Genomic DNA, 25936 nt, shown 5'->3' with positions numbered 1-25936 from the left:
TGCCAGCCATCGGATGCAGTTTTCCGATGCCCATCCTATGGCTGGCTGTGGGGGTAAGCATAGCAGAGCAGCGGGTGAGCAGAGGGAGAATAGCTGCTGTGCACATGTGCACGGTATCTATTCTCTGTTTAGGGGGAAGCCTGGGGGCAGCCCAGCATCTCGCAGAGTGCTGGGCGCGCCCCCACAGTGATGTGAACGGGGTTGCCACGAGGATCCGTCCCCTGCCACTAGTCATATATGGGTCTATTCATAAAGAACATGAAGTGGCTCACAATAAACATCACTATATATTGCATCGCATCCATATAACCTTCTCCACGGTAAACCCCTTTATGAATTGCCGAAAGCAGTGAAAAGTCCCTGAACAGGACTTTTCACTGCTGTATGAATAGACTCCATAAATTGTTTTTACCATCAAATTCTGTTGATGTGATGGTTAGTTACCATCACATCGAAAGTTTCAATGGTGGAAGCCCAGCCATCATTTGATGGTGGGCTTCCGATGTCCATCCCTACACACTACCCCGACATTGATGAGTGCACACTGCTCTGTCTGGCCCCGCCTCCTGCTGCAATCCTCAGCACTTATTGGGCAGCAGGCTGTAAGCAACTAGCGGCTCGCTGCAATCTTCCACTAATAAGGGGTGACGTAAGTCACACACCCAGGGACTGGTAGTGGTCGAGTCTTTAATATATGCACACGTTATAATGGGGCAGGTGAGGACTCAGCAGCACCAGCTTGTTGATGTTGCTTTCCTCACTGGATGGGGCACTGGCGAATTCAATACCCCCTGGCCTTGGGTGGCACTGCGGGTGACGCCTCCCCTTAGCTGGCACCCCTGGCGTGTGCCATTCTGGCCAAGGCCCTTTCCCTGCAGCGGCGCAATACTGTCCATCTCTGAATCAGGCCCTCAGGTGCGTAATCACATACATTGGAGGCCACACTGTGACAGAATTTTGCACCTAACATGGGGTTGGTGCAAGATTCCGATGATTGCACCAACATATGCAGACAGTGGGCGTTTCAGTCCTTGTTCAGATGCACCAGGGGAAGGGCTTTTACTAGCATTAGCATAAAGTCACAGACACCACTGTAGTAATCGGCGTAAATACGGACGCCGCTGCATTCGAATCAGAATCGGGCCAATAGGGTATAATAGAGACAATGCAAACTCTCAGGATGAAGAAAAGGGGAAGAAATATGACAAATAAGGAAGCATAAAATAGAGAAAATAGCACGTACCATGCAAGACAGCATTTAGGTAATATCGAAACAGATCCACGGACACAAAGCATGCTGCAAATACTGTCATTTCCTTGTCAAGTCTTATTTTTGTTTACAGTATATCAGGCATTACACATTGGAATTCTTCTCACTAAGCCAGGACACAATATCATTTTAAATACTTTTAAAACCCGTGGGCAGCCATCTTTTCTTTTCCTGTGACACCCGGCTATCCTGTAGCCTTTATATTCTTAGCTCAGAGTTTCATCCCCCACAACTAAAGTACGTTTGCTATATGTGTTTACAAATGTGTCCACATACACCTATCTTCAAATGGCATCTAAAATGCCCAGTTTGATGCGCCACAGGTATTGCGGCTAAGCGGTGCGATGTTTCCTGCCAGTTTTGTACGGAATGTGTGTCACATCTGTAATGCAAAAAAGTACTATAGAGGTGTACTCCAGACACCAGCATTGCATGCAGCAGGGGTGTGCCACTCAGATGCTAACCTAGGGAAAAAGACAGTGGAGCGTGCTGCACCATGCTTCCCCGCCATACAGTGTTGTCCTTAATCTGCGACTTTATACCAACTCCTTGCGACAAAAATACTAATCCTAAGCACCCACTACACTACAATGGATGCAACACAGACACTGTGGGTGGTAACAGGAGGGTGGTCGGACAAATGCAGGCGTGCCTGTGCATTCACATGCTGTTACAGGGGCGTGCATAAATGAATCTCAGCTGCGCTATTACAGGGCGTGCATAAATTAATCTCAGCTGCGCCATTACAGGGGTGTGCATAAATTAATCTCAGCTGCGCCATTACAGGGGTGTGCATAAATTAATCTCAGCGGCTCCACATGCAGCCGGGCGCCTCTCTGCGTACAGGAATCTCACAAGGCCTGCGGTAAGGTCAGGTCTACCCTTAACTTATACGCAGATTCGATGGCACTCGATGTTTCCGATGTTTACCCTGTCAATCACGGCATAGGTGGGCGGCTTTATGTTTTGCTGGGTGTCTGCTTCTTGTGCTGTGGTCTCCGTGCGTATGCATTGATTAGCATATTCTCGCAATGGCTGGGTGCGTGCATCTGCTAGCGTGCGTTCCTTGCTGAATCAGGACCTATATCGCATCATGCATCGCATGCCGTATGGCGCAAAAGGACAGGTGAATGAGGACACTTCTGTAAATGGGAATCACTAGTAACCCCATAATGATGTCCAGACTTTCTGCAATCAACACAACAGTAATATTGCAATTGTATCAACAATATAACAAATGCTGTAGTGATTTATACCTATTTCACACTGCCAGCAAATAGCCTGGGTTATTGCATGAGAATGCGCAGCAACCCAGGTTACTGTGCAGTGTGAAAGGGCCCAGTTGAAATAACCTGGGTCGAGTGACCCAGCATTTCAACTCAGGTAACGAGCAGGGTTGAACGTGAGTTCAACCTGGCTCGCGGTGCAGTGTGAACTGGTAACCCGGGTCAAGGCGACCCGGGTCCCATTCACTGCATATGGAAGAGGCAGCGCTAGGAGATTATTATTATTATCCCTTATTTATATGGCACCACAAGGGTTCCGCAGCGCCTCACAAAGTACATTAACAAATGAGCAAACTCGTAAAGCAGCGACTTACAGTACAAAACAATACAGAATTAGAACATAGTTTATAAACATTGCTGCAGCGAACATAGCACTCAAAAAAGCAGCAGGGCGTCAGCTGCCAAGTGTTAAGTGCCCTTGTGGAGAGTTTTGAGTAGATGATCGTATGAGTGAGGGAAGGAAAAGCACATGATACAAGAGGGCCCTGCTCGTGAGAGCTTACATTCTAAAAGGGAGGGGCAGACAGACAGGGGTGACACAAATGGGGTAGACAGGGAGGAAGGAGCATGTATTAGCGGGTTAGGATGAGAGCTGGAAGGCTTTGATAGAGTAGTGGGTCTTGAGAGCCCATTTGAAGATTTGTAGAGAGGTGGAAAGTCTGATAGGAAGAGAGTTCCAGAGGAAGGGAGCAGCACGGGTGAGATCTTGGGAGGCAGGAGTGGGAGGAAGTAATCATTAGGCAAGAGAGACAGCGTGCATTTGTAGGAAAAGGAGGGAGATTAGTGTGATGTAGATGAAGGTGTGGTGATGTGATAGGGAGAGGAGATTAGTGTGATGTAGATGAAGGTGTGGTGAAGTGATAGGGAGAGGAGATTAGTGTGATGTAGATGAAGGTGTGGTGAAGTGATAGGGAGAGGAGATTAGTGTGATGTAGATGAAGGTGTGGTGAAGTGATAGGGAGAGGAGATTAGTGTGATGTAGATGAATGTGTGGATGTGTGGTGAAGTGATAGGGAGAGGAGATTAGTGTGATGTAGATGAAGGTGTGGTGAAGTGATAGGGAGAGGAGATTAGTGTGATGTAGATGAAGGTGTGGTGATGTGATAGGGAGAGGAGATTAGTGTGATGTAGATGAAGGTGTGGTGATGTGAGAGGGAGAGGAGATTAGTGTGATGTAGATGAATGTGTGGTGAAGTGAGAGGGAGAGGAGATTAGTGTGATGTAGATGAAGGTGTGGTGAAGTGATAAGGAGAGGAGATTAGTGTGATGTAGATGAAGGTGTGGTGATGTGATAGGGAGAGGAGATTAGTGAGATGTAGATGAAGGTGTGGTGAAGTGATAGGGAGAGGAGATTAGTGTGATGTAGATGAATGTGTGGATGTGTGGTGAAGTGAGAGGGAGAGTAGATTAGTGTGATGTAGATGAAGGTGTGGTGAAGTGATAGGGAGAGGAGATTAGTGTGATGTAGATGAAGGTGTGGTGATGTGATAGGGAGAGGAGATTAGTGTGATGTAGATGAAGGTGTGGTGAAGTGATAGGGAGAGGAGATTAGTGTGATGTAGATGAAGGTGTGGTGAAGTGATAGGGAGAGGAGATTAGTGTGATGTAGATGAAGGTGTGGTGAAGTGATAGGGAGAGGAGATTAGTGTGACGTAGATGAAGGTGTGGTGAAGTGATAAGGAGAGGAGATTAGTGTGATGTAGATGAAGGTGTGGTGAAGTAATAGGGAGAGGAGATTAGTGTGATGTAGATGAAGGTGTGGTGATGTGATAGGGAGAGGAGATTAGTGTGATGTAGATGAATGTGTGGATGTGTGGTGAAGTGATAGGGAGAGGAGATTAGTGTGATGTAGATGAAGGTGTGGTGAAGTGATAGGGAGAGGAGATTAGTGTGATGTAGATGAAGGTGTGGTGATGTTAGAGGCAGAGGAGATTAGTGTGATGTAGATGAATGTGTGGTGAAGTGAGAGGGAGAGGAGATTAGTGTGATGTAGATGAAGGTGTGGTGAAGTGAGAGGGAGAGGAGATTAGTGTGATGTAGATGAAGGTGTGGTGAAGTGATAGGGAGAGGAGATTAGTGTGATGTAGATGAAGGTGTGGTGAAGTGATAGGGAGAGGAGATTAGTGTGATGTAGATGAAGGTGTGGTGAAGTGATAGGGAGAGGAGATTAGTGTGATGTAGATGAAGGTGTGGTGAAGTGATAGGGAGAGGAGATTAGTGTGACATAGATGAAGGTGTGGTGAAGTGATAGGGAGAGGAGATTAGTGTGACGTAGATGAATGTGTGGTGATGTGATAGGGAGAGGAGATTAGTGTGACGTAGATGAAGGTGTGGTGAAGTGATAGGGAGAGGAGATTAGTGTGATGTAGATGAAGGTGTGGTGAAGTGAGAGGGAGAGGAGATTAGTGTGATGTAGATGAAGGTGTGGTGAAGTGATAGGGAGAGGAGATTAGTGTGATGTAGATGAAGGTGTGGTGAAGTGATAGGGAGAGGAGATTAGTGTGATGTAGATGAAGGTGTGGTGAAGTGAGAGGGAGAGGAGATTAGTGTGATGTAGATGAAGGTGTGGTGAAGTGATAGGGAGAGGAGATTAGTGTGATGTAGATGAAGGTGTGGTGAAGTGATAGGGAGAGGAGATCAGTGTGATGTAGATGAAGGTGTGGTGAAGTGATAGTGAGAGGAGATTAGTGTGGTGTAGATGAAGGTGTGGTGAAGTGAGAGGGAGAGGAGATTAGTGTGATGTAGATGAAGGTGTGGTGAAGTGAGAGGGAGAGGAGATTAGTGTGATGTAGATGAAGGTGTGGTGAAGTGATAGGGAGAGGAGATTAGTGTGATGTAGATGAAGGTGTGGTGAAGTGATAGGGAGAGGAGATTAGTGTGATGTAGATGAATGTGTGGTGAAGTGATAAGGAGAGGAGATTAGTGTGATGTAGATGGATGTGTGGTGATGTGAGAGGGAGAGGAGATTAGTGTGATGTAGATGAATGTGTGGTGAAGTGATAGGGAGAGGAGATTAGTGTGATGTAGATGAAGGTGTGGTGAAGTGATAGTGAGAGGAGATTAGTGTGGTGTAGATGAAGGTGTGGTGAAGTGAGAGGGAGAGGAGATTAGTGTGATGTAGATGAAGGTGTGGTGAAGTGAGAGGGAGAGGAGATTAGTGTGATGTAGATGAAGGTGTGGTGAAGTGATAGGGAGAGGAGATTAGTGTGATGTAGATGAAGGTGTGGTGAAGTGATAGGGAGAGGAGATTAGTGTGATGTAGATGAATGTGTGGTGAAGTGATAAGGAGAGGAGATTAGTGTGATGTAGATGGATGTGTGGTGATGTGAGAGGGAGAGGAGATTAGTGTGATGTAGATGAATGTGTGGTGAAGTGATAGGGAGAGGAGATTAGTGTGATGTAGATGAAGGTGTGGTGAAGTGATAGGGAGAGGAGATTAGTGTGATGTAGATGAATGTGTGGTGAAGTGATAGGGAGGGAGATTAGTGTGATGTAGATGAATGTGTGGTGAAGTGAGAGGGAGAGGAGATTAGTGTGATGTAGATGAAGGTGTGGTGAAGTGAGAGGGAGAGGAGATTAGTGTGATGTAGATGAAGGTGTGGTGAAGTGATAGGGAGAGGAGATTAGTGTGATGTAGATGAAGGTGTGGTGAAGTGATAGGGAGAGGAGATTAGTGTGATGTAGATGAATGTGTGGTGATGTGAGAGGGAGAGGAGATTAGTGTGATGTAGATGAAGGTGTGGTGATGTGAGAGGGAGAGGAGATTAGTGTGATGTAGATGAAGGTGTGGTGATGTGAGAGGGAAAGGAGATTAGTGTGATGTAGTTAACCCTAGTGTGTGTGCGTATGTGATAGGCAAATCATAGATTGTAAGCTCCACTGGGGCAGGGACTGATGTGAATGGCCAAATATTCTCTCTGTAAAGCGCTGCGGAATATGTGTGCGCTATATAAATAACTGGTAATAATAATAATAATAATAATAATAATGTAGATGAAGGTGTGGTGATGTGAGAGAGAGAGGAGATTAGTGTGATGTAGATGAAGGTGTGGTGAAGTGAGAGGGAGAGGAGATTAGTGTGATGTAGATGAATGTGTGGTGATGTGAGAGGGAGAGGAGATTAGTGTGATGCAGATGAAGGTGTGGTGATGTGAGAGGGAGAGGAGGGTGGGTGCTGAGCTTAGTGGTTGGGTAGTAGGACCATTGTGGGGGAGAAAATAATGAAAGTGGAGTAACAGGAGAGGATGGGAAGGGAAGCAGAGGGGAGGAATACAGACAGAGGAGGGGAGAGAAGGGGAGGAAGAAGGGGAGGAGACTAGGGGGGAAGGATAGAGGTGGGAATGTGCAATTCGCTTTTCCATGTGATACTGATTGTGATACTTGGCTTCTAGTTTTACATAACAGAGCTGCCATTATCTGACTATTTACAAAAGATATTTTACACTTTCCATTGTTCTTTCATGGACCTGCCAAATAGTGAAGTACCGGTGCCTATTGCTGGATTACTATCTACAATATGACATTTCTTCTAAGAATGGTAATTTTTTTATATCTTACCCATTTTCTGTAAATATTTAGATAAAGAGTCTGCAGATGAAAAATAAAAAGGGGGACGGACATAAGGACCGTTCTGCAAAACGAGGGCATGTTGTCCAGTTCCGATGGCCAGGCTGAGTAAGTTTCAGCTTACGCAGCCTGGCCAGAGCGGATGGTTGCCATGGTGATCGGAGGCAGCATCTACAGATGCTGCACTCGGATCGCAGATGCTGACAGGAGGCACCTTTTCCCACATACGCCTCCTGCTGGATTAGAATATGAGTTGGATGGCAGTGGTGTAACTTGGGGTCTGAGCACCCCAGGCAAAATAATATTCTAAATATGGTTGATGAAGACGATTTGGTGAAGTAGCGCAGACTAACTGGTAAGACAGGCATTTGAGTGTGAGGAGAAGGATCAGCGCACACATCACACATAATTAGCCAGGGAAGGGAGATAGAGTGAACTGTAGCCCTGTCACCTGGGGAAAGTGTGTGACATTCAGAGGGGACAGGTAACATAATGACACCCTACCCACAGCATTCACACTAAGATTATGTCTAATAACGGGTTGGGCAGGCTAATGATAGGCATCGGTTTTTAGACGGGCTTTCAGTGTCGAGATTCTGGCGGTCGGCATTTCGACTTTCCCTTCCTTGTGCACAGGCTCCCCCATGCTCACCATGTGTGGCCAGCACAGCCCCTACTCCTCCCGCATATCGGGTCACCGCTGGACAGGAGCGTGGTCAGAGGACACAGCGCACTGCGCTGCATACACTAGGGATGGATATCAGAAACCGATGGTTAGCAACCATCAATGTTTCAGTTTCGATGGAAGTACTTTTTCCATCGAATACAGGGAATTCAATGGTTGCCAGCCATCGGATGCAGTTTTCCGATGCCCATCCTATGGCTGGCTGTGGGGGTAAGCATAGCAGAGCAGCGGGTGAGCAGAGGGAGAATAGCTGCTGTGCACATGTGCACGGTATCTATTCTCTGTTTAGGGGGAAGCCTGGGGGCAGCCCAGCATCTCGCAGAGTGCTGGGCGCGCCCCCACAGTGATGTGAACGGGGTTGCCACGAGGATCCGTCCCCTGCCACTAGTCATATATGGGTCTATTCATAAAGAACATGAAGTGGCTCACAATAAACATCACTATATATTGCATCGCATCCATATAACCTTCTCCACGGTAAACCCCTTTATGAATTGCCGAAAGCAGTGAAAAGTCCCTGAACAGGACTTTTCACTGCTGTATGAATAGACTCCATAAATTGTTTTTACCATCAAATTCTGTTGATGTGATGGTTAGTTACCATCACATCGAAAGTTTCAATGGTGGAAGCCCAGCCATCATTTGATGGTGGGCTTCCGATGTCCATCCCTACACACTACCCCGACATTGATGAGTGCACACTGCTCTGTCTGGCCCCGCCTCCTGCTGCAATCCTCAGCACTTATTGGGCAGCAGGCTGTAAGCAACTAGCGGCTCGCTGCAATCTTCCACTAATAAGGGGTGACGTAAGTCACACACCCAGGGACTGGTAGTGGTCGAGTCTTTAATATATGCACACGTTATAATGGGGCAGGTGAGGACTCAGCAGCACCAGCTTGTTGATGTTGCTTTCCTCACTGGATGGGGCACTGGCGAATTCAATACCCCTTGGCCTTGGGTGGCACTGCGGGTGACGCCTCCCCTTAGCTGGCACCCCTGGCGTGTGCCATTCTGGCCAAGGCCCTTTCCCTGCAGCGGTGCAATACTGTCCATCTCTGAATCAGGCCCTCAGGTGCGTAATCACATACATTGGAGGCCACACTGTGACAGAATTTTGCACCTAACATGGGGTTGGTGCAAGATTCCGATGATTGCACCAACATATGCAGACAGTGGGCGTTTCAGTCCTTGTTCAGATGCACCAGGGAAAGGGCTTTTACTAGCATTAGCATAAAGTCACAGACACCACTGTAGTAATCGGCGTAAATACGGACGCCGCTGCATTCGAATCAGAATCGGGCCAATAGGGTATAATAGAGACAATGTAAACTCTCAGGATGAAGAAAAGGGGAAGAAATATGACAAATAAGGAAGCATAAAATAGAGAAAATAGCACGTACCATGCAAGACAGCATTTAGGTAATATCGAAACAGATCCACGGACACAAAGCATGCTGCAAATACTGTCATTTCCTTGTCAAGTCTTATTTTTGTTTACAGTATATCAGGCATTACACATTGGAATTCTTCTCACTAAGCCAGGACACAATATCATTTTAAATACTTTTAAAACCCGTGGGCAGCCATCTTTTCTTTTCCTGTGACACCCGGCTATCCTGTAGCCTTTATATTCTTAGCTCAGAGTTTCATCCCCCACAACTAAAGTACGTTTGCTATATGTGTTTACAAATGTGTCCACATACACCTATCTTCAAATGGCATCTAAAATGCCCAGTTTGATGCGCCACAGGTATTGCGGCTAAGCGGTGCGATGTTTCCTGCCAGTTTTGTACGGAATGTGTGTCACATCTGTAATGCAAAAAAGTACTATAGAGGTGTACTCCAGACACCAGCATTGCATGCAGCAGGGGTGTGCCGCTCAGATGCTAACCTAGGGAAAAAGACAGTGGAGCGTGCTGCACCATGCTTCCCCGCCATACAGTGTTGTCCTTAATCTGCGACTTTATACCAACTCCTTGCGACAAAAATACTAATCCTAAGCACCCACTACACTACAATGGATGCAACACAGACACTGTGGGTGGTAACAGGAGGGTGGTCGGACAAATGCAGGCGTGCCTGTGCATTCACATGCTGTTACAGGGGCGTGCATAAATGAATCTCAGCTGCGCTATTACAGGGCGTGCATAAATTAATCTCAGCTGCGCCATTACAGGGGTGTGCATAAATTAATCTCAGCTGCGCCATTACAGGGGTGTGCATAAATTAATCTCAGCGGCTCCACATGCAGCCGGGCGCCTCTCTGCGTACAGGAATCTCACAAGGCCTGCGGTAAGGTCAGGTCTACCCTTAACTTATACGCAGATTCGATGGCACTCGATGTTTCCGATGTTTACGCTGTCAATCACGGCATAGGTGGGCGGCTTTATGTTTTGCTGGGTGTCTGCTTCTTGTGCTGTGGTCTCCGTGCGTATGCATTGATTAGCATATTCTCGCAATGGCTGGGTGCGTGCATCTGCTAGCGTGCGTTCCTTGCTGAATCAGGACCTATATCGCATCATGCATCGCATGCCGTATGGCGCAAAAGGACAGGTGAATGAGGACACTTCTGTAAATGGGAATCACTAGTAACCCCATAATGATGTCCAGACTTTCTGCAATCAACACAACAGTAATATTGCAATTGTATCAACAATATAACAAATGCTGTAGTGATTTATACCTATTTCACACTGCCAGCAAATAGCCTGGGTTATTGCATGAGAATGCGCAGCAACCCAGGTTACTGTGCAGTGTGAAAGGGCCCAGTTGAAATAACCTGGGTCGAGTGACCCAGCATTTCAACTCAGGTAACGAGCAGGGTTGAACGTGAGTTCAACCTGGCTCGCGGTGCAGTGTGAACTGGTAACCCGGGTCAAGGCGACCCGGGTCCCATTCACTGCATATGGAAGAGGCAGCGCTAGGAGATTATTATTATTATCCCTTATTTATATGGCACCACAAGGGTTCCGCAGCGCCTCACAAAGTACATTAACAAATGAGCAAACTCGTAAAGCAGCGACTTACAGTACAAAACAATACAGAATTAGAACATAGTTTATAAACATTGCTGCAGCGAACATAGCACTCAAAAAAGCAGCAGGGCGTCAGCTGCCAAGTGTTAAGTGCCCTTGTGGAGAGTTTTGAGTAGATGATCGTATGAGTGAGGGAAGGAAAAGCACATGATACAAGAGGGCCCTGCTCGTGAGAGCTTACATTCTAAAAGGGAGGGGCAGACAGACAGGGGTGACACAAATGGGGTAGACAGGGAGGAAGGAGCATGTATTAGCGGGTTAGGATGAGAGCTGGAAGGCTTTGATAGAGTAGTGGGTCTTGAGAGCCCATTTGAAGATTTGTAGAGAGGTGGAAAGTCTGATAGGAAGAGAGTTCCAGAGGAAGGGAGCAGCACGGGTGAGATCTTGGGAGGCAGGAGTGGGAGGAAGTAATCATTAGGCAAGAGAGACAGCGTGCATTTGTAGGAAAAGGAGGGAGATTAGTGTGATGTAGATGAAGGTGTGGTGATGTGATAGGGAGAGGAGATTAGTGTGATGTAGATGAAGGTGTGGTGAAGTGATAGGGAGAGGAGATTAGTGTGATGTAGATGAAGGTGTGGTGAAGTGATAGGGAGAGGAGATTAGTGTGATGTAGATGAAGGTGTGGTGAAGTGATAGGGAGAGGAGATTAGTGTGATGTAGATGAATGTGTGGATGTGTGGTGAAGTGATAGGGAGAGGAGATTAGTGTGATGTAGATGAAGGTGTGGTGAAGTGATAGGGAGAGGAGATTAGTGTGATGTAGATGAAGGTGTGGTGAAGTGATAGGGAGAGGAGATTAGTGTGATGTAGATGAAGGTGTGGTGAAGTGATAGGGAGAGGAGATTAGTGTGATGTAGATGAATGTGTGGATGTGTGGTGAAGTGATAGGGAGAGGAGATTAGTGTGATGTAGATGAAGGTGTGGTGAAGTGATAGGGAGAGGAGATTAGTGTGATGTAGATGAAGGTGTGGTGATGTGATAGGGAGAGGAGATTAGTGTGATGTAGATGAAGGTGTGGTGATGTGAGAGGGAGAGGAGATTAGTGTGATGTAGATGAATGTGTGGTGAAGTGAGAGGGAGAGGAGATTAGTGTGATGTAGATGAAGGTGTGGTGAAGTGATAAGGAGAGGAGATTAGTGTGATGTAGATGAAGGTGTGGTGATGTGATAGGGAGAGGAGATTAGTGTGATGTAGATGAAGGTGTGGTGAAGTGATAGGGAGAGGAGATTAGTGTGATGTAGATGAATGTGTGGATGTGTGGTGAAGTGAGAGGGAGAGTAGATTAGTGTGATGTAGATGAAGGTGTGGTGAAGTGATAGGGAGAGGAGATTAGTGTGATGTAGATGAAGGTGTGGTGATGTGATAGGGAGAGGAGATTAGTGTGATGTAGATGAAGGTGTGGTGAAGTGATAGGGAGAGGAGATTAGTGTGATGTAGATGAAGGTGTGGTGAAGTGATAGGGAGAGGAGATTAGTGTGATGTAGATGAAGGTGTGGTGAAGTGATAGGGAGAGGAGATTAGTGTGACGTAGATGAAGGTGTGGTGAAGTGATAAGGAGAGGAGATTAGTGTGATGTAGATGAAGGTGTGGTGAAGTGATAGGGAGAGGAGATTAGTGTGATGTAGATGAAGGTGTGGTGATGTGATAGGGAGAGGAGATTAGTGTGATGTAGATGAATGTGTGGATGTGTGGTGAAGTGATAGGGAGAGGAGATTAGTGTGATGTAGATGAAGGTGTGGTGAAGTGATAGGGAGAGGAGATTAGTGTGATGTAGATGAAGGTGTGGTGATGTTAGAGGCAGAGGAGATTAGTGTGATGTAGATGAATGTGTGGTGAAGTGAGAGGGAGAGGAGATTAGTGTGATGTAGATGAAGGTGTGGTGAAGTGAGAGGGAGAGGAGATTAGTGTGATGTAGATGAAGGTGTGGTGAAGTGATAGGGAGAGGAGATTAGTGTGATGTAGATGAAGGTGTGGTGAAGTGATAGGGAGAGGAGATTAGTGTGATGTAGATGAAGGTGTGGTGAAGTGATAGGGAGAGGAGATTAGTGTGATGTAGATGAAGGTGTGGTGAAGTGATAGGGAGAGGAGATTAGTGTGACATAGATGAAGGTGTGGTGAAGTGATAGGGAGAGGAGATTAGTGTGACGTAGATGAATGTGTGGTGATGTGATAGGGAGAGGAGATTAGTGTGACGTAGATGAAGGTGTGGTGAAGTGATAGGGAGAGGAGATTAGTGTGATGTAGATGAAGGTGTGGTGAAGTGAGAGGGAGAGGAGATTAGTGTGATGTAGATGAAGGTGTGGTGAAGTGATAGGGAGAGGAGATTAGTGTGATGTAGATGAAGGTGTGGTGAAGTGATAGGGAGAGGAGATTAGTGTGATGTAGATGAAGGTGTGGTGAAGTGAGAGGGAGAGGAGATTAGTGTGATGTAGATGAAGGTGTGGTGAAGTGATAGGGAGAGGAGATTAGTGTGATGTAGATGAAGGTGTGGTGAAGTGATAGGGAGAGGAGATTAGTGTGATGTAGATGAAGGTGTGGTGAAGTGATAGTGAGAGGAGATTAGTGTGGTGTAGATGAAGGTGTGGTGAAGTGAGAGGGAGAGGAGATTAGTGTGATGTAGATGAAGGTGTGGTGAAGTGAGAGGGAGAGGAGATTAGTGTGATGTAGATGAAGGTGTGGTGAAGTGATAGGGAGAGGAGATTAGTGTGATGTAGATGAAGGTGTGGTGAAGTGATAGGGAGAGGAGATTAGTGTGATGTAGATGAATGTGTGGTGAAGTGATAAGGAGAGGAGATTAGTGTGATGTAGATGGATGTGTGGTGATGTGAGAGGGAGAGGAGATTAGTGTGATGTAGATGAATGTGTGGTGAAGTGATAGGGAGAGGAGATTAGTGTGATGTAGATGAAGGTGTGGTGAAGTGATAGTGAGAGGAGATTAGTGTGGTGTAGATGAAGGTGTGGTGAAGTGAGAGGGAGAGGAGATTAGTGTGATGTAGATGAAGGTGTGGTGAAGTGAGAGGGAGAGGAGATTAGTGTGATGTAGATGAAGGTGTGGTGAAGTGATAGGGAGAGGAGATTAGTGTGATGTAGATGAAGGTGTGGTGAAGTGATAGGGAGAGGAGATTAGTGTGATGTAGATGAATGTGTGGTGAAGTGATAAGGAGAGGAGATTAGTGTGATGTAGATGAATGTGTGGTGAAGTGAGAGGGAGAGGAGATTAGTGTGATGTAGATGAAGGTGTGGTGAAGTGAGAGGGAGAGGAGATTAGTGTGATGTAGATGAAGGTGTGGTGAAGTGATAGGGAGAGGAGATTAGTGTGATGTAGATGAAGGTGTGGTGAAGTGATAGGGAGAGGAGATTAGTGTGATGTAGATGAATGTGTGGTGATGTGAGAGGGAGAGGAGATTAGTGTGATGTAGATGAAGGTGTGGTGATGTGAGAGGGAGAGGAGATTAGTGTGATGTAGATGAAGGTGTGGTGATGTGAGAGGGAGAGGAGATTAGTGTGATGTAGTTAACCCTAGTGTGTGTGCGTATGTGATAGGCAAATCATAGATTGTAAGCTCCACTGGGGCAGGGACTGATGTGAATGGCCAAATATTCTCTCTGTAAAGCGCTGCGGAATATGTGTGCGCTATATAAATAACTGGTAATAATAATAATAATAATAATAATGTAGATGAAGGTGTGGTGATGTGAGAGAGAGAGGAGATTAGTGTGATGTAGATGAAGGTGTGGTGAAGTGAGAGGGAGAGGAGATTAGTGTGATGTAGATGAATGTGTGGTGATGTGAGAGGGAGAGGAGATTAGTGTGATGCAGATGAAGGTGTGGTGATGTGAGAGGGAGAGGAGGGTGGGTGCTGAGCTTAGTGGTTGGGTAGTAGGACCATTGTGGGGGAGAAAATAATGAAAGTGGAGTAACAGGAGAGGATGGGGAGGGAAGCAGAGGGGAGGAATACAGACAGAGGAGGGGAGAGAAGGGGAGGAAGAAGGGGAGGAGACTAGGGGGGAAGGATAGAGGTGGGAACAGGGGGCAGAATAAAGGATTAGGTAGGCACTGAGTAAAGGGGCGAATTTGAAGAAAACATGGTCACGGTGTGGATGAGGTAAGAAGGGGGGAGAAAAACTGGAAGTAGGAATAGTGTCTGTATGAAAACAGCAGTGTTAAAGGTTTTGTAAAAATGCTGGTGAAAGAACACTGTTGGTGAATACAGTATTCACAGTATGCTCCATGACAAAAGTTTTTTTTTTATTTATTGAGGGGAGTATATGTGATTTAATGGGTTTTGAAAATGAGTAATAAAAAAAAAAAAGTTCAAAGTTGTGAGGCTAGGCAAAAAGCAATGGTAAATTAGACCATATATGCAAGGTTATAGAGGTTACTTGGCATTGTTACATATAAGAATTTTGTTTTTAGTGAAAAGTAATGATAATATTATAATGATCAAACAAGGGGCCTGATTCAGAGCCGTTCGCTATTTGCGGTCGTTCGTTCAAAAACAAGGGGTGGCTATTCAAATGATCCGTTCGCAAATTGTAGTCTGTTCACGCCTCTAAGTCTGAACGAGCGAGCAAAACATACGCTCGTTTATTTGTTAAAAACGCCCCCTGGCCGCTCGCATCCTACGTCATGTCCGCTATTTATTAGATTAATCGAGTACATCGACCAGCGTATGAACTGCTCGCTATTCTTGTGGTTGGTGTTTGCTACCACAAATTTGCGAGCAGTTCTGGCTATAAAATAACCCAGTGACGTGGTCAATGACGCTGCTGAATTAATTATGCACACCCATAATACGCCCGTTTTGACCTTTAAGCACGCCTGCGTTCGGATCTCCACTCCCCATTTTCAAGCACCTTCCCCTGTTACCACCCACATACGCCTCATTCTGTCACTCAAAATAGCAGGCACTCGCTATATAGCGTACAAACGATTTTTGGCCGCACTGACTGGTTCGCGCATGCGTACTAAAAACCGTACGCATGCGCAGATGTGCAAACATCGCTCGGAACGAGCGTACTGCCGCTAACGAGCGGCTCTGAATGAGGGCCAAGGAGTTCAGTGTTGCATGTCCTAATTATGCAGGCAGCAGATATTTGTTGTGAAGAGGTAGTGAACTCAGGGCCTGATTCAGAGCCCCTCGCTCTGAAAGAGCGCTAGCTCTGAATCAGGGCTTTTTTTTTTTTGGGGAGTGTGACCACCCACAGCTATAGCGAGCGGCCAGGATGATGGTCGCGATGGTCAAGACCATCGCGACCATCGGGCTTGCGATGAGACCCTTGTGGTAGGGTCTCGTTCATCGCAAGCCCCAGAGAGCTTTCGGCTCTAACAAATTACCAAATTACGCAACAACATTCACTTCTTTCTTCCAACTGTGTTAAAAGGATGACTTTGCAAAGACCCTGCTGTACTGTGAGCTGCCAAAATATTACACATGGAATGCTTCTCCAAAAGTTTTTCTGAGCAGAAAACAGGGAGTTGCTGTAGATGGTCATCCTGGTATCAGAGCAACAGAAGCTCTTGGCCGTGTTTACACTGTACATCCTACAAATTTTGAATGCTTCTATCTCCGAAGTTTGCTTTACACCGTTACAGGTCCTACTTCCTTCGAAGACCTTAGGACTGTTGATGGGGAAGTTTGTTACACTTTTCATGAGGCCTGCCTAAGGAGAGGTTGGTTGGAGGATGATGTGTAAACAAACATTCTTAAAATCCCGGGCAATGCCGGGTACTCCAGCTCGTATACAATAAAATATTATAAGGCACCAGCAGACTTCAGATAACAATTGCTGATTACCTAAATATATAATTCAAATAAAGCAGCACATCAGGAGTAATGTTCTGCTGCAGACTTCAGGTAACAATTGCTGATTACCTGTTGGAGTCATAGATAGGAGGGGTCAATGATCTCATCTCCAAGTGCCAGCATAGCAGTGATGGCAGTGACGTCATCGACCCAGCATTATTGCCGGGTCATGCCGCCAGCCTGAAAGGGGTCTCAGCCGGGTTGCACCCGGGATGGATGTGTGCAGTGGCGTAACTACAGCCTCGGCAGCCCACGTGGTGGATTGGGGGCGTTGCTTCACAACTGTGAATGCTGGCCTCTGAAGTGATCAGAGGCTAAAAAAGCCTCTGATCGCTTCAGAAGCTGGCGTTCTCAGTGATGCAGTACACGGGTGACATCATGATGTTACCCGCGACGTGAGGAGCCTGCGCAGCCGCTCCTGCTGGATGAAGTTAGATCCATTTAGCATGGTAGCGGGAGCAACAGCCTGGATGGCGGCCATGTGGAGTCAGGTAAGTACTGGGGGGGACACTACTTTAAGGGGCACAACTACAGGGGTACTACATCAAGGGGCAAAACTACAGGAGGCACGGCATATGGGCACAACTACAGGGGGCACAGCATATGGGCTCAACTACAAGGGGAACTGCATATGGACACAACTACAGGGGGCAATGCATATGGGCACAACTACAGGGGGCACTGCATATGGGCATAACTACAGGGGCCACTGCATATGGGCACAACTGCAGGGGCACTGCATATGGACACTACTACAGAGGGCCCTGCATAAGGGGCACTACTACAGGGGGCATTGCATAAGGGGCACTGCTACAGGGGGCATTGCATAAGTAGTACTACTAAAGGGGGTATTTCATAAGGGGCACTGCTACAGGGGGCATTGCATAAGGGGAACTACTACAGGGGGCATTGCACAAGGGGCACTAGTACAGGGGCATTGCACAAAGGGCACTGTATAAGGGGCACTAACTTGATACATGCAGTTTACAGGTTATAAGATATGTTCCCAATAATCTGGTTCACGGACATAGAAACTGTGCAAACTGTCTGGAGCTGAGGTGACAGACTGGCAGGAGAGGAGAGGAGGGTTGGTGAAGTAGATCTTTCAGTAATGGGCATTACTTTGTGGCATAATGTGTAAGGGGCATTACTATGTGGCACAATGCTATTAGGGGTATTACTTAGTGTGGCATAATGGGTTATAAAGAGAATTACTGTGTGAAATTATGTGTTATAAGGGGCATAATGTGTAAGGGGCATTACTGTGTGGCATAATGTGTTGTAATGGGCATTACGGTGTGGCATAATGTGTTATAGGGGCATTACAGTGTGGCATCATTTGTTATAAGAGCATTACTGTGTGTCATTATGTGTTATACGGGAATCAGTATGAAATACCGGTGGCCCTGTGGCCGACAGTTCGAATCCCGTCAGCGCCTGGCCGACAAAAGCAGAGATCTCGGCAGTGGAAGCCCGACAGCGCTGGAAATCCCGATCATGGATAGGTAAGTATCTGCTAACCTAACCCCCTAACCCTCCTTAGGGGTGCCTAACCCTAACCTCCCCCCAAGTGCCTAACCCTAATCCCCACTCTAAGTACCTAACTCTAACCCCCCCTTCCCCGCTGCCTAAACCTAAGTCCCCCGGGGGGGTGCCTAACCCTAAGTCCCCCCCGGGGGTGCCTAAAGCCTAGCCTAACCCTAACCCTCCCGGGGGGGTGCCTAACCCTAAGTTCCCCCCGGGTGTCCTAAACCTAACCCTCCCCCCCGCGGCTGTCCGCTGGCGGCGCCCGGCATCCCTTCGATCGGGTTGCCGGGCGCCGGTCTCCCGGCGTCGGCTAAATGACAGGCGTCTAGATATAGGCGCCGGTCATTTATCCCACGCCGGGATAAAGCAATCGGGAAGCCCGCTGTCGGGATTAAGACAGTCGGTTTTCCGATTGCATCCAGTTATACATAGCATTATTGTGTGGCTTAATGTGTTATAAAGGGCATTACTGTGTTATAAGGGGCATAATGTGTAAGGGGCATTACTGTGTGACATAGTGTGTTGTAAGCGGTATTATGGTGTGGCATAATTAGTTATAAGAGCATTACTGTGTGTCATTATGTGTTATACATGGCATTATTGTGTAGCATAATGTGTAAGGGGCATTACGGTGTGGCATAATGTGTTATAGGGGCATTAAAGTGTGGCATAATTTGTTATAAGGGACATTACTTAGTGTGTCATAATGTGTAAGGGACATTACTGTATCATGAATCCACACACCTTAAATGTTGTCTTTAGGGCAGGATGTAATCATGTAACGCCCTTATTCACATGCATACCGGTGGCATGAATACTAACTTGCCAGAACAGCTTTTGCGATACAGAGTTGTCCTTGCAAGGAAGTGACTTCCAGGTTTATGACTTGGGGCATCGAGAGCTCAGACAAGCCTGGGTACTGGAGGCATGGCCAAATCTGGGGTGTTGCCAAATCTAAGAGGCATGGCCACATCCACTCCCCCCAAAAATGTAAAAACAGCACAGGGGTTGGGGTTGGGGCAATCCCAGACAGGTCAGTGAGTGTGTGGAGTAAGGAGAGGGGTGGCACTGAGGGATCCCTCCTCCTTCCCTTCTCTCATGAATGGATAGCAATCAGCAGCAACCAAGCACATACTGTAATGCGACAGTTAGCAGTGCCTCACATGGGGGCGGGTCTGGGTGCCGGGGCACCTGCCTCACCTACTCCTGTGTGTAGCTCTTCCCTCACTATACCCTACATCAGGGATGGGGAACCTCAAGCCCGGGGGCTGTATAAGGCCCTTGGAATCATTTGGTCTGGCCCACAGAGCTTTTTTCTGCTAGCCTCATCTGGCTAGCAGGATGGCTATAATGGCACCCTGTGGAATAATCTATGCAGTAGTGCCACCTGGAGTGTCCTTAGGATGCTTCAGATGGTCACACCGCTGCCCTTACAGCTCCCCAGAGCATCCTCAGGATGCTCCAGACATTGCTGTAATCGCTGGCGATTGAGGCCCCATCCCCGTGTGACATCACACAGAGGGGCGTGGCCTGCACCGGGCCCGCGAATAATGTTATATATATCAAAATGGCCCTCGGCATAACAGGACAAGTCTGTGTGATACAGCCACGCATAGGTCTAGTTCTTCTACATTTATAATCGCATGCCATCATTAGAGGAGTGAGTATGTTTGTGGCTGCTGGGTGAGGTGCCCTCTTCCTCCGTGCTCCATCATCAGTAGAACACCTTGTGGTTGATATCCTTGTCGGAACAGTAGCAGTGATAATCCTGTAGCAGATCCACTACACGGCCATGCTTCCCTTCTCTGCCTTTCCAATCATCTTGCAACTTGTTCCCAAGGTATTTCCTGGCTCAGGTGTTATCAATAACCTCCAGCACTGATGACTCATGCAGGGAATTTCCCATCAGCCAGCCACTATAAAAATGTGCTCAGTACACAATTCCAATGAGTATCAGTCGTGTTTTCATAGATGCCCCTGCTTCAGAACTATACTTTACAGTATTGTTTGCTTCTATTGTTGTTTCAATTACCAGTATTCAGACTACTTAACAGAAGCACATCTATACCCACATTTCCATCTGCAGTGGTTCCAGGCAGAGTCCTCATAGTGAGAACCAACTACACTGGGCCGCAACATGGGTCCTCACTGAGTCCATAGGCAAATGCAGAGGGGGTTTCCGGTTGCCTGGAAACTCCCCTCCCCAGCCTACATCATGATGATCACAATATAAATAGCATATAATACTAAAGTTGCCCTTTGGTGGGCGTGCCGGGGGCATGGCTGCCCAGACAGAGGCGTTCCCATGGGAATGCCTACCGTCTGGGGCCGGCCCCACTGACATAGTGATGTCAGTTGGAGTGCTTTTGGCTCTGATAGAGCCAAAAGCACCCCAGAGCTTGCGGCCATGAGACCCTACCACAAGGGTCTCGTCGCAAGCCCGATGGTTGCGATGGTCTTGACCATCGCGACCATCATTTTGGCTGCTCGCTATAGCTGTGGGTGGTAACCCACAGCTATGCGAGCGGCCAGGAGGCCGCTCTTAAATTCAGAGGGATGGCCCTGATTCAGAGCGAGCGCTCTGTCAGAGCATCCGGCTCTGAATCAGGGCCTCTGTTCGCTTTTCTGATTCTACCTCCACTTCCTCTATCAGTTGAAGTACCACAAGGCTCAGTATTAGGTCCTCTGCTTTTCTCAATGTATACCACCTCTCTTGGCAAAATAATCAGCTCTTTTGGTTTTCAGTATCATCTGTACGCGGACGATACTCAAATTTACCTATCCACCACAGATTTGTCACTATCTGTGCTGGTCCATGTTACTGAATGTCTCTCTGCCATTTCATCTTGGATGTCATCTCGCCACCTCAAACTTAATATATCCAAAACAGAATAAATTATATTTCCACCGGCCAATAGTAGTTACCAACCTGATATCTCTATTACTGTTGACAACTCGACAATCAACCCCACCCACAAGCTCGCTGCCTAGGTGTCATCCTTGACTCTGAACTGTCTTTTATTCCCCACATTCAATCTGTCTCTAAATCCTGTTACATACATCTAAAATACATAGCCAAAATTCGACCATATCTTACACAAGACACTGCAAAAACTCTAATACATGCACTCATAATTTCACGCATTGACTATTGCAATTGTCTCCTTATTGGTCTTCCCAAAAACAGGCTCTCCACACTACAATCCATTTTGAATGCAGCTGCGAGGTTGATCTTTCTCACCAAACGTTCAGTGTCTGCTGATCCACTCTGTCAGTACCTCCATTGGCTGCCGGTCTTCTACCGTATTCAATTTAAAATACTTGCACTCACACATAAAGCTATTAACCAAACCACACCAACATATATCTCTTCACTTACTGTATCTCAAAATATCTTCCAACCCAACATCTCCGCTCTGCACAAGATCTGCATCTCTCATCCCCGCGCATTACTTGTTCCCAGGCACGGTTACAGGACTTTTTTCGGGCTGCATCCACCCTGTGGAATGCCCTCCCACACACAATAAGACTTTCCACTTGTTTCCAAACATTCAAGCGTTCTCTGAAAACTCACCTCTTCAGACAAGCTTATCAGATTCCAGGACCGCCCACCTAATCTCTTATAGCTCCCTATCTAACTCTCTTCTTATAGTAAACACCTATCACATCTTCTCTTTCTTCAGTTTAACATCCTCCTAACCCTAGGCCAACTTTCCAGTGTGATTGGATTATTCAGCCCACCAAGAACATCTGCAATCGGGCTGGACCAATTTGTAATATGTAGCACCTATCCTTGTGTATCAACACCTATTTCCCTATAGATTGTAAGCTTGAGAGCAGGGCCCTCTTACCCTTATGTATGTTTTTTACATATGTATGTATGTCTTTTACAACCCAGTAAAATGTTAATGTTTATTCAAATTGTAAAGCGCAACAGAATTTGCTGCGCTATATAAGAAACACTTAATAAATAAATAAATAATAAATAAAAAAACGTGTGAGACAGTAATGAATACACTTGCACCAACTAGGATATCAGGAAAGCATGCACGGTTAGGGGTGCACTTATATAGACCATCTATAAGGGTCAATTATTAATACTGTATAATAATACACTATCCATTGCATAAGGAGACATATACTGTATATCCAGGGCACTGCAAGGTTCTTGTGCTGCTCCCCCAGACTCTCGAACTTGCTCAAATGCTCTAGATTGGAGCCCACATCTGAAATAAAAACATTCAGCACAGACAGGATGGCCATACTGCCGCATCTAATGGCTTACTGTGATCGCTGGTCCTGTATATGCTGGAGTTATGACTCGCAAAACACTTTGTATGACGCATATTAAAGCTGGTTAAGTGCTAATTATGCCCTCTTCATGGACTGGTCACGCTCACTCTAAAATCAAGTATTTGAAAACCCCCCTCTCGAAATCCTGCATTTGCCACTGAAGTCCATATCCTCTTGCAGGGATTTCTAGTGAAGTCCAGTGAGGGTCTTAGACTCCGCACCAGTGTATTTGGTCGTGCCAACTGTTAGCATTTATTATATATGTACATATGTGTAATCTGATACACTCACTCTCTGTTTTTAGCTCCAGGGTTATTGCATCTACTCCATGTTTCCCATTGCACGCTACATGCTGTACCCATAGTGCCAACACATTGGTGCCTCTCATTGCACGCTACATGCTGTTCCCACAGTGCCAACACATTGGTGCCTCTCATTGCACGCTACACGCTATTGCCACAGTGCCAACATATTGGTGCCTCTCATTGCACGCTACATGCTATTCCCACAGTGACACCACATTGGTGCCTCTCATTGCACGCTACACACTATTCCCACAGTGCCAACACATTGGTGCATCTCATTGCACGCTACACGCTGTTCCCACAGTGCCAACACATTGGTGCCTCTCATTGCACGCTACGTGCTATTCCCACAGTCCCAACACATTGGTGCCTCTCATTGCACGCTACACGCTGTTTCCACAGTGCCAACACATTGGTGCCTCTCATTGCACGCTACACGCTGTTCCCACAGTGCCAACACATTGGTGCCTCTCATTGCATGCTATAGATGTGCCCAGCTAGTTTCTTGCTCCATATGCTATGTAGCGCGCCATGCAAGGCACACCACACACCACGCCACAGGCGCGCCACACAGAAAGTTTCGTAATGTAGCGTACCGTAACACTGGAAAAAAGTCATAATGTGTAATACAACTTTTTGTCCACCAGGTGTCACTTTTCCTAAACTACACAGCGCATGCGTCTGATTTCCAATGCATGTTCTGTATCACCGCCCGATGATTGGCAGACAGAAGCGGTGATTCGGAACACTATACAGTAGTACAGCGTTTTCCATATGGAATCAGGAATGTATAATAAAGCTGTAGAAGAATGTCTAATAAAGTTTGAAATCATTAAGCTCTGTATTACACACTGACTGTGCGGTTGAAATTGCACACTTGCGCCAATGTAAGTACTGTCGGCACTGTCCTAGACATAGACATTGTAGTGATTTCATTACTTTAGGAACTACTGTAGTAATGGGATGAGGCATGTGGCCTAGGGGGCTAAGGCCTAGTCTCACTGCTTCTCCCATCTTCTTGTCCCGTGTGTTCGAGACCTTGAAAATATCTTTTTGTTTTGTTTTGTTTTTTAAAATCTTCAGTTATTGAGTAATCAATACATTATCCACAACTTCCCACCACCTGGCATTTCTATGCTACTTTATGCAACTGTGTGCCCAAGAAAGGGGTGTATGGCGCTCCAATACAGTAACCACATAGCACAAAGCTAGTCATGCTACAGTATGGTGTTTCAAGTCTATTTCTACTGGGCATGCCCAGTCGGGAGTCAAACACAGCGAAAGTGTGATGTCTGTATTACAGTACATACTCACTGTGCATTTAAAGCGCAAAATTGCATCAATGTCGGCGCTGTCCCAGACAGGGACACCATAGTGATTTCTCATGACCAGTAACTGGTAGTGGGTTCTGTTTGAGAGAGAGGTCTCTTCATTACAAACTGACTGTGCGTTTAAAGCACAAACTTGCATCAATGTCTGCACGGTTGGTGCTGTGGTGGCTGTCAGCCAGCTCCAAGGGGTTACAAATTGGATCATGGAGGGGTTGCAATGGGATTTCTGGCGCATGCCCAGTGGAGCCAAGCCATACAGTACGCCATATAGCGCTACAGTATGCCATGGTGTATGGAAGATCATAGCACTGCGCATGCCCAGTGGGTCGGGAGTCAAACGCAGCAAAAGTGGGATGTCTGTATTACAGTACATACTTTAGAGCACAAACTTGCGTCAATGTCAGCACTGTCCCAGACTTGGACACTATAGTGATTTCCCATGACCAGTAACTGGTAGTGGGCTCTGTTTGAGATAGAGGTCTCTGCATTACAAACTGACTGTGCATTTAAAGCACAAACTTGCATCAATGTCTGCATGGTTGGCGCTGTGGTGGCTGTCAGCCAGCTCCGAGGGGTTACAAATTAGATTGTGGAGGGGTTGCAATGGGATTTCTGGTGCATGCCCAGTGGAGCCAAGCTATGTAGTATACCATATAGCGCTACAGTATGCCATGGCGTATGGAAGATCACAGCACTGCGCATGCTCAGTGGGTTGGGAGTCAAACTCAGCAAAAGTGGGATGTTTGTATTACAGTACATACTTTAGAGTGCAAAATTGCGTCAATGTCAGCACTGTCCCAGACTTGGACACTATAGTGATTTCTCATGACCAGTAACTGGTAGTGGGCTCTGTTTGAGAGAGGTCTCTGCATTACAAACTGACTGTGCATTTAAAGCACAAACTTGCGTCAATGTCTGCATGGTTGTCTGTGGTGGCTGACAGCCAGCTCCGAGGGGTTACAAATTGGATCTCTGGCGCATGCCCAGTGGAGGGGTAGCAATGGGATTTCTGGTACATGCCCAGTGGAGCCAAGCCATACAGTATGCCATGTAGCGCTACAGTATGCCATGGCGTAAGATCACAGCACTGCGCATGCTCAGTTGGTCGGGAGTCAAACGCAGCGAAATTGTGAAGTCTTGCTATGACAGGCTTGTGGACAAGCGGTTAGGTGTTCCGTCTTTCTACCTGCCTGTCCCGCCTGTTCTAGACCTTAATAATTTTAATTTTTTTTAATTCTTCACTAGTTCAGTATTGTTATCCAACCCTTACTAAACTCAGTACATTATATAAACTAGATGTGCCCAGCTACTTGTAGTGTGCAAGTCCCAGCCGACGGAGTCAGCAGTGCAGCATGTGCCCTGACCGGTCCCTGCCCCTGCTGTGAAGGGCATCTACAGTAGATGCTGCCATTAGGCATGTATCCTCTCTATCAAAGCACACATGGTATGTGATGTCACACTTCACTAAGGGGTCACGCGGTCGCCCAGCGCTACCAGACCCTTACTCTGGGGGGTATTCAAGTAGGCTGCGAAAAGTCTGAATAATTTTAGCCTCACAATTTGATTCGCACCCGTGATACTTTTTCACCTCCCGGATTTTCCGCCTACTGCACGTATTCAATTTGAAAGTATGTGAAAACGGGACCCGGCGAAACTGAAAAAAGTGGAAAGTCATGTCAGATTTAGGAAATCAGCCTAACACCCCCCAAAAGATGCTCTGACATGGGGGTTCCGTATGATACCCCCCGATTTGGCTTGCTGAAGGTATTTGGTGTTTTTAAACGGGATCAATAGCTGTTAAATAGCGTTTTTACATAAGTGCTGAAGAATAGT

Source organism: Taudactylus pleione, unplaced genomic scaffold (assembly GCF_031769625.1).
Source record: "Taudactylus pleione unplaced genomic scaffold, aTauple2 ptg000647l, whole genome shotgun sequence".
Lineage (NCBI taxonomy): Eukaryota > Metazoa > Chordata > Amphibia > Anura > Myobatrachidae > Taudactylus > Taudactylus pleione.
Note: the sequence above shows the minus strand (reverse complement) of the source record.